We start from the raw sequence: 12647 nt of genomic DNA, 5'->3' as shown, positions 1-12647 counted from the left end.
AGTACCCTCATAAGTTCAGAACAAGACAGAATAGAAGGCACAACACTGGTCATCATGGAAAACATGACTGTGCAGTCTTTTATCACCCGGGCCCAGACCGACTGCCCATCCTCATGCTTTTTCTCTTTCTAGCCAAAAAACATTGCCTCTGGTCACACTGAATTTTCACTTCTCCTGGGATATGTGGCAATATCTTAAACCTCTGCAGGTGGCAACTTCGTACATTTGTTTGTCTCTGAAACTCTATGGAGATTTTAAATCTGGGACAATAGAGGTTAATTGCCCATATGTTCTATAGAAGAGAGCTAATTCCATTTTTGCCAGACTTGCTAAGGGCTGGACAGAACAGTCCTTAGACCTTAGCCCAAAACTTATCACCAACCTAACTCTACCAGAGAAGCCCAAAGATTGATTCAATAAATGGAGTGGAGATTTTTTTTTTCAAGAAAGTTGTCAATCTAGTATGCATCAAGGCATTTTTTCTTCTCTCTTGGTGGAGGCAAGAACAGGTGTGTGGGGACCCCCTGAGTTCCAGTCCTGCTGTGGGGGCTCCACAGAGTGCAGGGAGAGAGCTTTCCGATAAATCAATTTGTCCCTTAAAGAGTAAAGGGCACAGGGATGGTGTTGGATACTTGCCCATTGGAGAAATGCTGGCTAGAGCTGCCCCATATACAGACCAAGGAAAGAAAGTCACAGTAGGAACAGCACTTCCCCAACAAGGCAGCAAGGGCCTTCTTCCTTTACATAGGTGTCCATGTGTGATCTTACCTGTTCTTGAGCAGGGAAGAGGACTAAATTGGTTGTGAGCAGCTCTAAGGACTACCAAAATAAGCAAGGTGAGTGGAAGAGGCTGCATTCTCCCTTTCTCATGGCTGGTTTCAAAACACGTTCAGTCTTTTGTCTTGTACCCAGAGCAAGGCTGTAGAAAAGACCTAAAGCTCAGCTGACCTAAAGCCCAGCTGACCCAGAGCCAGAGAACTGTCCAGCCAAGCCTTGTGTAGTTGAACTGAACCACAGTTGCCCTGCAGGCAGGGTGAGTTAGAGCAATGGCTCACTGTTGTAAGCCACTGGGTTTGGAATTGTTTGTTACAAAGCATTATCATGGGAATTGCTGACTGATGCATATGTGAAAGTGATCAAAAAGCTCTTTCCAAGCATCACTTCTATTTTGGAAAAGGAAAAATGACAGAATGGGCTTGGTGTCAAAGAAGGCAAACATGTTTTTAAGTGTTTAAGGTTACACTCTATCAAATTCAGGTCATTCAATAAATCAGTCATAGCTCTTCTTTATCATTTTGCCTTTTTTCCTATAACTTTTTCCATGTGAATAAACTCTACTATTCCTGGAAGACCCTAGGACCATGTTACCTCCTCGGTAAAGAATTTCCTGACTTGGCAGGGCTTGTGACAAGGCCTTCCCACAGCACTTTGTTCAAACTTCCATTTTAGGTTTTGAAACTTTATTCACTAGGCTGGATTAGGTGACTTCCCGTCTTCTGGAAAAACTATAGAATATTTTTCCCATATGCACCTGCCCTCTAGACTGTATGCTTCTTATTAATTCATTCCATCATTCACTTAACATATATGTTTTGAATGTCCACTGATGGTCAAACACAGGCAGAACAAAACAGTATCCAGTATTGTTCTCAGTGTTTTTGTGTGTATTACTACATATTTGTTAGGCTGAATGGTTAAGCAACCCCAGGGGGAAAAATCACTGGTGGGCCTGGATTATGAATATTGAGTTTTATGTGCTTTGGGGAACAGTCAAATGGAAAGGGCCAATAGGGACTGAATTTACAGGGGTTTTGTAGAGAGAACTTAGCTAACAGTTACACTGGAGATTCATCTATATGTGGTAACAATGGATTTGGACTTAATACATCAAGTAAACCTAAGTGAAAAGATTTCTCAGACATTGCAGAAAATACACAAAACACCAAAATTTGAGTGTAAGCTTCTTGAGACCAGTAACATTTCTGTCCACTATTCTATTTTCAGTACCCAAAAGAGCACTCAACACATAAGAAGGTGCTCAGTAAGTGTTTGCAAAAGTTTCAGTAAGTGAAGGAATTTGAGACCCAGACAGAAAGGGAAATATAAACTCAGACCACTAAGAAATACCTGAATCAGGGTTCAAACTATGGTATCTGATTCCAAATAGGAAGGAGTAGACCTCCTCTACTGTAGTGCACTTCCTTTCATGAATAAGACCTCAAACGATAAAAGCACAGGTTTCCCCCAGTATCCAAAAGTAGAGTATTTCTATGAAATGTTCTATAAACCTAATTGGCCTAAAGCCAAGAGTGCCCCCCACTTCCCAGGTACTAATGTATATCTTTCCTAAAAGCAACTGGTGTAACACAAACTTTCAGAAAGTGAGGGACACCTGATTATGTGCCTTTTTTAAAACTTCTGTTAATATCTCTATCTCTCTCTCTCTCTCTCTCTCACACACACACACACACACACACACATACAACCTTCACATATATAGGAGATAGAGGGAATGAAAGAGAGAGGAAGTAAAGGAGACAAAGGGGAAGTGAAAGAGAGAGAGGAGAATAGCTACCCCAACTTTCCTACAAGGCTGTCATTTAAACCTAATTACACCAATAATGATGCACACTTATTTTAATGGAGATTTTGATTATATAATTTTTAACAATTATAATATGGCAGAGAACAGTATAACTCAAAAGCTAATTATGAAGGATGCTAATGAAAATGTCAGAGGAGAAATCCCAGATTACTGCCCTGTTCTCCTGGCGACGCCCATCGGAGATCCCTCTAGATGCAACAGGAATTGCCCTGAGATTTGTCTTTGCAGGACATGACCTGAGTGTACACGGAGCCTAAGGAAGGAGTTCACCTCCCCAGGACACAGAGGTAAAAATGAAACAGCCAGGGGTCTGGAGTAAAACAAAAGAGAACAAAGTATAAGCATAAATGTCAACCTATGACTATGCAGCCATACAGAATGGGGGGACTCACTTACCCTCCCAAAATTTCCATGACCCCATCTGCGACATGAGGATGGGAACACTACCACCTCCCAGAGGGCTTTGAGTGCATTGTTTGTAAAGCATGAGCACCCGGGTACGGAGCAACACTCAATGTGTAGCCGCAATCACCAGACATGAGGAAGGGAAGTCACCAGCAGAGAGGAGTGTTTGTCGTGTGCATATTGTCATGGGGACAATAATGTCCACATGCAGGTTGAATCATGTCCCCCAAAAGATATGGTGAAGTCCTCATCCCCAGTACCTTTGTGTGACCTTATTTGGAAGTAGGATCTTTGCAGATGTAATCAAGGTAAGATGAGGTCATTAGGATGCAACCTAATCCAATATGACTGATGTCCTTATAAGAAGATGGCCATAGAAAGACAGAGACACAGGCAGAAAGTCATGTGAAGACAGAGGCAGTGATTGGAGGAATGTATCTATGAACCAAAGGACACCAAGGATTGCTGGCAACACAGAAGCTAAGAGAAATGTAGGCAACAGATTGTTCCCTAGAAGTTTCAGAGAGAACATGGCCCTACAGACTCCTTGATCTTAGACTTCTAGCCTCCAGAACGATGTAGGAATAAGACTCTGTTCTTAAAAGTCAGCCAGTTTGTGGAACATCCTTATGGAATCCCTAGGTAACCAACAGTCTGTAATACATTTAACATGGTTGCTGCTTGATTAGAGTTTCTCTCCTCTCCTTCCCCACCATCTGCCCATAGTACTTCCTATTGTTGAGGCTGATTGCTCCTGAGGGTCTTGGAATCCAGTCCCAGGGAGTCATCTACAAATGTTGTGACCATGGACACAATGACAGTGTCTGTATCATGGCTCAACTGCTGGCACCCCATGACTTCCCCAACCAGTGTCATTTAAGTCTGGGTAATGGTTTCAAAATGCAAATCCCCGCAATAATTTCAAATATAAATATTTTCCAGGCTTCCGCACTTTTTTAAGATAAAGGAAAACTGACTCATGGCCTGTGTGGTCTGGCCCTGCCCACCTGCCTACCTCATTTCTTACCACTCTGCTGTGACAGCCACACAGAGGGAATGTGTTGCAATTAAGGGACTGAATGACGAATGACCAGTGTTGGGCCCTTTCCATGCAATACCCCACATTAGAAATGGCCCCCACATCTCCTTCTCCCAGGCCATGCCCATCCCATTCAAGTCAAATATTACTTCCTTGGGGAAGACTAGACAGACCCCAGTTTACCATTTATTATTGGCACAAGTACCTTTATTTCATGGCATGCATCACAATTCATATTTATATATTTATGAACTATTATATTAGTTCATATTACATATTGGTTGATATGTTATATTAGTGGTTCTTGATACCCCACTAGATTATAAACTCCAAGAAGATAAGAACTGAGTCTTCTCAGAATTGCATCTTAACATTTAGCACAGTAACTGTCATTTAAAAAGACAATATGGGGTGCCTGGAGGGCACATTCAGTTGAGCATGCAACTCTTGGTTTGGGCTCAGGTCGTTATCTCAGGGTTGTAGGATTCAGCCCCATGATGGGCTCCACACTCAGCACACAGGCTGCTTAAGACTCTCTGTCCCTCTTCCTCTGCCTCTCCCCACCTCTCTCTGTCTCTCTCAGATAAAGAAATAAATCTTAAAAAAAAAAAATAGAAAGAGCTCAATATACATTGGATGCAAGGGTGGGTGGATGGACAGGTGGGTGTGTGGACAGAATGATAATAGATGAACATCCTAACCAAAAACAGAATACATATTTGGCTCAGGCCGTTGTGCATATCCATTACTGAGGACTGGGAAGTAGAGAGCATGATGAGTCTAGGCCTGACACTGGCTTTTCCTGGCTCTCTCATATTCCGTGTTCATACTACCCTAGGACTCTGTACATCACCCTTTGGCATTTTTGTCCTCACTTCTGTCCACGTGCCCAGCTTAAGACCTATTGACCACCTTAACCTTGATGTCCTCTACTTTCTAATAATCTTCCTGACTGCCTTTTTGTGGAATAAACATAGTTTTGATGCTGGAAATACCTGGATCTAAAGTCTAGTTCTCCCAAATACACGCCATATGGTTTCAGTTGATTAACCTGCACTTCTTCAGTCCTCATAATAACTACAAAATTATATATTATCCCTTATTTGTAGATCATGAGATTACCTATTTGAAAAAAAAAATTAGGGAAAGTTTCAGAGAGCCTAATGACTTTCTCAAGGTTAAAAAGGATTGAAGTTAAAATAACTGAGATTTCCAACTAAGTCCAGTATCCTTTTTTTTTTCCCTTCTTGATCACAGTTCATACATTTTTTTTTTTTTAAATCCAGGATACTTTCCATTGTTCTCAAGGATTATGGCATACTCAGGCACACACACATATTTGTTCCCGATCTGAATTTAAGCCTTTCTTCATTGCTGATGTTCAATTTAAATCCTCTGCTCCCACCTACTGAAGGAAACAAAAGGGATAAAATAATGAGGGATGTGGAACCAATGAAAAGAGATGTCATATCACAAGGAATCTTGATTACTCCTCTTGAAAGCCTGTGCTATTGCAGAGTGTGGTGGGGGAGCTGGTGGGAGAGCTGCAGAGGGAAGTATTAAAAAAATTAGCCAAGGTTAAATAACCAGTGTGAATGTACCCAAGCTGAACAGATTATAACATTCGAAGAGAAACTTCACACAGGATGAAGAAAAATGTTACAAAATTAAAATTAATGAGAATAAGTTTGGCACTCGTGTGTTAGCTTAGATTGACACAGTTATGAACAAAGGGCACATCCTGCCAAATAAAGGGAGGTGGGAGGGCAGGTGTGATTTGACCATTGTCTTCTACACATCTGGAGCCAACCTGAGACCCGGCTGTGGGTGCCCTTCACACGTAAACCATGCTGTCTCCCATCAATTATAAGTTTCTCACATTTTCTCTGTATCCCATTCTCCCAGAGCTAGACATCCATTTTTTTATTTTCCCTTTTCAGCCTTTTTGTTCTGCATTCACAATAGGTCCCGAATTAGACAGAAGATGTGCATCCGAGATGACATATTTGAAAGCATATATTCAGAGCCACGTAGATTTGCATTTGTATTCTGACTTTGTCCAGCTGTGTGTCGCCGTGCTTTTCAGTCTCTGTTTCCTTATCGTTACTGTGATGAGAAGAAATCTGTCTGGGAGAATTTATTGCAGTTGAATGCACTGGAACAAATTTAACATGGAGTTTGTTCCTCAATTAGAGACTGTGGTTGCAAGCCATGGAAGATGCCTCTGGATATTTACACAGAGAAGAGATTTTTTTTTTTTTTGAGAGATTAGATAGCTCATTTAAATTGGGGGAAGTTTGGAAATTAAACTCATGTATAGATTTCCACATGTATGTCCACAAAGAAGTAGAGGAAACTGTCCCTGCTGTCTCCAATATTGTCACTCCTGCCCCAGAAATCCTACCTCCAGCTTTTCAGAATACTCAGGAAATGTCTTCATAAGAAATGAAGCTCTAAAACTTTATACCCTCAACAAGAGTAAAATAACTAAACTAAAATGAAATAATAAAACCTTACAGCCCAACGTGGACTGGTGCCACCCTCATGTCCCTTCCTTCTGCTCATTGGATCTTGACCACAAAATATACTCAAGACCCGATCAGTTAATTTCTGCCAGATTGAGAAGAAAACATCAGACCAGAGCAGAACTGAGTGTAGTCTCTTCTGATATGTCTTTGTCTATGGTTTGTCTCTCCAACTCACTAGACTATTAGCTCTATATGGTTAGGACTGATTTGTGTATCACTGCATCAGCTGTTCCTAGAATTGCAACTATCCAGGATGCATGGTAAATATCTGGTGAGGGAATAAATGATTATTAAGAGGGAAGTGAGGTCAATATCCTCCCTCCTGGGAGCCCTTCCCAGTCAAGAGATGAGTAAAGCAGAGCCCCACAGGTCTGAACTTCCATAGGAGACCAAGTATGTGGCAGGGATTAGGAGGGAAAGTGGGGGAAAGAAATCAAACCAACCTGCCCAAGAATTAAAGGCACAGATGGGTCTGGTGGACAATACAGTACCATCTTCCTCTTGTCCATTAAAGCCGTATTGGCATGCCTGTCAAAGCCCGAGCCCAAAACCGCCTGGTTGCGTTTTCCTCTCACTGATTCATGTGGTGGCTGGTGGTGTCCCTCTCACAGAAGAGAGTTCTGAACCGAGCAAAGAAATGAGTGCCAAGGAAACCCACATCACCCACCTACTATGATTCCATCAAGTTCAGTCTGGCTCCCAGGACCTCGGGAAGTTTGAAGAAAACCACCAGACCATGTCAAATAACAGGAACGCCTACTATGAACAGGGTAGAGACAAAGCTCAGCACACCTATTGCTTCACTTAACCAACAAAACTCAGTGTGAAAGGTAGAGTGTCATCCCATTTCTCAGCAAGAAAACTGAAACAGAGGGATTAACATGTCCCAAGGTCACAGAGCTAGTAGGATACAGAGACAGGATCCCAATTCAAGTGTGTGACCACAGGACCCACAAACATGGGGAAAGAGATGGAGAAAAGTAGGACCACTCTTCGTTTATTCTTCTTATTCTACCTCTGAGTAAATCCAGCAAAGACTTATGAAGCTTTGCATCCCCCAGATAAGAACCTGCAGCTACAAAGGGGGGTAGGGGGAGAGAGAGAAATCAGAGAAAAATAACACTTGGAGATTAAAATTTTTATTTTAAAATCATTAATTAATTAATTAATTAATTTAAATTTATTTTTAAATTTTTATTTTTATAAAACATAGAATGGCTGAAGATTATAATTTAGCAATGTAAATTGGAGCAGATATTGAATATAAATTGTAAAATGTAAAATGAAACTTGGAATTATTGATTACCATTTCAATATACGCCAACTCATTGATCCAGCAACTGCACTCACCACATACTAAAGGGAAGCGCTTAGTCACAGGCACTGCGCAGGCGCCTGGGGTCCTGCAGTGTCGTGGGCACCACCGAAGCCCTGGGAACCTCATAAATGCCCGTCAACTGAGCCAATGGTGTCATGTTACTATAGAATACTGTTTATACATTTTTAGGTTTTTTTGTTTGTTTGTTTGTTTGTTTGTTTTTAAGGAAGGCAGAAGTACATATACTGATACAGACACATCTTCATCATATCCTTTTTTTGAAAAAAGCAAATTGCTGCAATCCCATTTAATAAGTCAGGGGTGTGGATATGTATTCATAAATATGTACGTGTTGGGTGGGGCAAGCAAGACTTCCACCACAAACTGAATAACAAGGACTTTTTTTTTTTTTTAAGATTTCATTCATTTATTTGACAGAGAGAGATCACAAGTAGGCAGAGAGGCAGGCAGAGAGAGGGGGGGAAGCAGGTTCCCCTCTGAGCAGAAAGCCCAATGTGGGGCTCCATCCCAGGACCCCGAGATCTTGACCTGAGCGGAAGGCAGAGGCTTAACCCATTGAGCCACCCAGGAGACCCTAACAAGGACTTTTTACAAGTGGCAATGGCCACGAAGGAGAGGGAAAGAGAATAGCAAGACAAAGAGGGATTTTTCCGACGTTGGACTTCTAAGCTGGAGTTTAACTTCAAAGAGCATGGACCATTAAAAAGGAAAAAAAAAAAAAAAAAAAAGAGGGGGAGGAGGTCACCCAGCCGGTTCAGTTGGTTCAGCAGCCGACTTTTGGTTTCAGCTCAGGTCATGATCTCAAGGTGGTGGGATGGAGCCCTGCCTTGGGGTTGGCTCTCCCTTGAAGTTTGCTTGAGACTCTTTCTCCCTCTGCCTCAGCCCCTTCCCCCACTCAGGCGAGAGTGCCTAAGCGCTCTCTCACTCAAATAAATAAATACATCTTTTTTAAAAAGATAAATAAAGGACCGCTAAAGGGAATGCCAAGCTCAGAAGGAAGACAAGGGAGCGCAAAGAACAAAAACAGAGCGAGGAAAGAATGCACACACAAGCACTCGGACTCTGAGGCAGATTTTGTACATTTCAACCCAGCTTCAGCCTACACTTGCAGAGTCTCCAGGAACGCCAAACTTTATTGAGAAAAGGTTGGGCCTGAGCAGCTCTTGTGAATGCATGACTTCCTCATGAGGGATTGCACAGGGATTTCCAGGAGCCAAGCCCCAGGTGCTCCCAGGCTCTCGCTGCTCAACCTTGAAGGCAGCATGCAGTAAGGGGGACTTGGACCGACAGAAAGGCGCTAGTCTAGAAGTACGGAAACCTATTTAAGATACATATTGGACTCAATTACCTCTCAAATCCTAGGCTCCTGACCTCAGTGTGTCAAGCAAATCACTTAACCCCTCTTACTGGGCATCAATTTCCTGACACTATGTAAAAAAGTTTCACAAACTAGGAGGTTTGAAACAACAGAATTTCATTCTCTCCCAGCTCAGGAGGCCAGAAGTGTGGAATCAACACGTCTGCAGAGTTGGTTCCTTCTGGAAGCGCCAAGGAAAAACTCTCCTTGCTTCTGGTGAAAGCCGACAGTCTTTGGCTGTTCTTTACTTATAGACACATAGCTCCAATCTTTGTCTCCGTCCTCATTTGGCATTCTTCCTGTGTCTCTGTGTGTGTCTGAATTTCCCTCTTTTTGTAAGGAGACTAATCACTGGATTAGGACCCACCCTACTCCAGTATGACCCCATCTGCAGATGCCCTACTTTCAAATGGGGTCACATTCACGAGTACCCTGGGGCGATGACTTGAACATATCTTTTGAAGGCACACAATTTTACCCACAACAGAGCCTAAATCCCCACTCCCTAGTTAACTTCACAATATTTGTCATGAGGGAAAATGAAATAAAACTATGACAGTACAGGCCATGAAATGTGGGTGTTCCTATATCTGAGCAGCAATCATGATCCCTGTAGCATTCAGGTTCCAAATCCACACCATGGAAATGTGGAGGTCCTTTTATCACACCAAGATATTTCCACACCCCATGATGTGCTTGGAGCCAGTGACACAAGGACAATAGAGGGAGGGAAAGATCTGGCCCCAGCCCTAGGATCCTGGCTGGTGGGGAGAATCCAGGGTCCTCCAAGGATGTCCTGGCCCAGATAAGAAATCCTTTCAGAGGCAGGGATTGGACCAACTCAGCCCTTTCATCCCAGCTGGACCCTGGGAGTTCTGGTCTTGCCAACATTTGTGCTCTAAGAATGTGAACTCAGGCTGTCTCCTTCCCTTTTCCAACCACAAGACAGCTTTGGGCAAGGTTCAGAAAAGAATGTGGAAGGGTCTGATTGTGGGTTTGGAAGCCTGGCTCCAAGTGACCAAGTAATGGGTGTAGGGCTGCCTGTCTTCACTGAGCTCTGCCTGCTTCATTCTCCTCAGGCTCAGACCCCCTGTGTGCCCTGCCCCCGTCCCCTCTACTCTCCCCACTGTTCCTCAGTTCCCTCCACCTCTTCCTGGAACTAGGTTGTCCAAGCTTCCCCTACAGATGCTTTATAGTCTATTCCCCTTCCACTGTGGCTCTACTGCCTATCATTGCTTGCACCTCTCCCTCTCCTCCCCAGGGACCACTAGAGAAGCAGGCAAACCCCTCTTCCCACCCGCAGCCAGTCATCCTGAAGGATCTTCCAGAAAGCACCTGCTCTGCCTAGGAGGCTTTCTCCAGCTGTGAGAACTAGTTCCCTCTACTCTCTTCCAAACGCTGATGCTGAGCATAAGAGTCACAGGCTAAATAAGACACTGGATCCTTTCTAAGCATTAGGCATTTTGCAACTTTCTTTCATTAAAAAAAAAAAAAACCCTAAGTAATTTGTTCAAGGTCAGACTGCAAGTAGGTTGTAGATCTGGGCTCATATCTCATTGCTCTGCAGACCCCAAACAGATGTCCAGCTAGTGTTCAGGAAGACAGTTCTGGAAAACTTGAGTGTTGGTCTGAAGGGACCCATGTCGGCATGGGTCACCATCAGGATCACTGCCACCCAGATCCCCTTTCCAGGCAGGGCTCTGGTCTACTTCAGTTCTCCCCCAGCCACCGTGTGCCTCCGACACAAAGGCAAGTTTACAGGACTTCCAGGGGCTCTAAACACAGACTCACAAACAAAAGACTGCAGGTAAACTGTCAGTGGGAGGATGAAAGCGAAACAAGGAGACAGCCCACAAGTGCGCTGAGTCATAACACATCATCCAAAATGATGACGGCGTGTATCTGCACACTCACGCCCGGGGCCTCACCCCAGCCCACCCCCTCATACATGCAGAATATGAAACACCAAGTATGAAAATAAGAGACAGAGAGGGAAAAAATAAAAGGAACAATACAGAATCACGACTGATCAGGCCACCAGCCCTAGAAGGGACTGGAACAAGAAGCACACACAGGACGTTGCTTTCTGAGAATGCAAGACAAAGCAGAGAGGGATGGCCCTGTTCAAGGGCCCACTGTGAGTGACAGGTGCAGCCCAGTCTCTCCTCGCATCACTCCCCTACCCCATTTCAGGGTAGGCTGAGGATTCAAAAAATTATAATTTAAATGTCAACATGCTTATGCCTTGTAAAACAAAAACAAAAAACCCTTCATCTTTGCAGTCAGAAAAAAAGCAAAGCAACAACAAGAAAAAAAAAAAAAAATCCCCACCTTGATTTAAATTCAGTCTTTGCCGCTTATGGGTTTTAAGACTTTGGGTGGAATCCTTAGCCACTCTCTGCCTCCATAGTCTCCTGGATAAAATGGAATTGGCATGGCAGTCTCCCAGAATCAAATGGTCATGGCTTGAGATGGTTTAGGTAAAACCCATGAAATGTACTAGCTAATAATAAATGTAACAACAGTAAAAATAAACATGAAAGTAATAAAGCACACTGTTAAGAGACTACTTTAGTTTAACATTTTTTAAAGGAAATTGGGCAGAGGGATGGTGGGGCTGGATTGCAGGATTTGGTGTACAAGTTAAAGAAGAAGCAGGGCAATAACTAAGAAGCCAGATGGTCTGGTTTCCATCTCCCAACTCTGTTATTTTCTGCAGATTTGAGAAAGTTACCTGTGCCTCAGTTTCTCCATTTGTAAATGGTATCCATAGGGTTATAGTAGAGCATGTTAACATAAAACATTTAGAACAGTGACTGGAACATTGTTACCATCATATGAATATTAACAACTCTTTTTGTTAGACCCCGTAAATTATTTATTTCTTTTTTTTTTTAGATTTTATTTTTTTGAATATTTTATTTATTTATTTGACAGAGAGAGAGAGATCACAAGTAGGCAGAAAGGCAGGCAGAGGGGAGAGGGAAGCAGGCCCCCTGCTAAGCAGAGAGCCGGATGCAGGGCTCGATCCCAGGACCCTGAGATCATGACCTGAGCCAAAGGCAGAGGCCTAACCCACTGAGCCACCCAGGCACCCCTAGATTTTATTTTTAAATAATCTCTATACCCAGATTGGGACTCAAACTCACAACCCCGAGATCAAGAGTCACGTGCTCCACTGACCAAGCCAGCCAGGTGCCCCTCAATGATTTATTCCTAATCCAATTTGGACTCCAGTGGACTTTACAAAGATAAGCATGATGTTCAGATATTCTTCAGAGTCTCTGTCTATAAATGCTATAAACTGGGTGTATTGTGCATGTTTTATTTCTCATTCACTTCCATGCACTCACTCAGGGGAATGGTAGTATTTC

This window comes from Martes martes, assembly GCF_963455335.1.
Source record: "Martes martes genome assembly, chromosome: 2".
NCBI classification, from domain to species: domain Eukaryota; kingdom Metazoa; phylum Chordata; class Mammalia; order Carnivora; family Mustelidae; genus Martes; species Martes martes.
The sequence above is the reverse complement of the archived record's forward strand: the minus strand, read 5'-3'. Positions refer to the sequence as shown.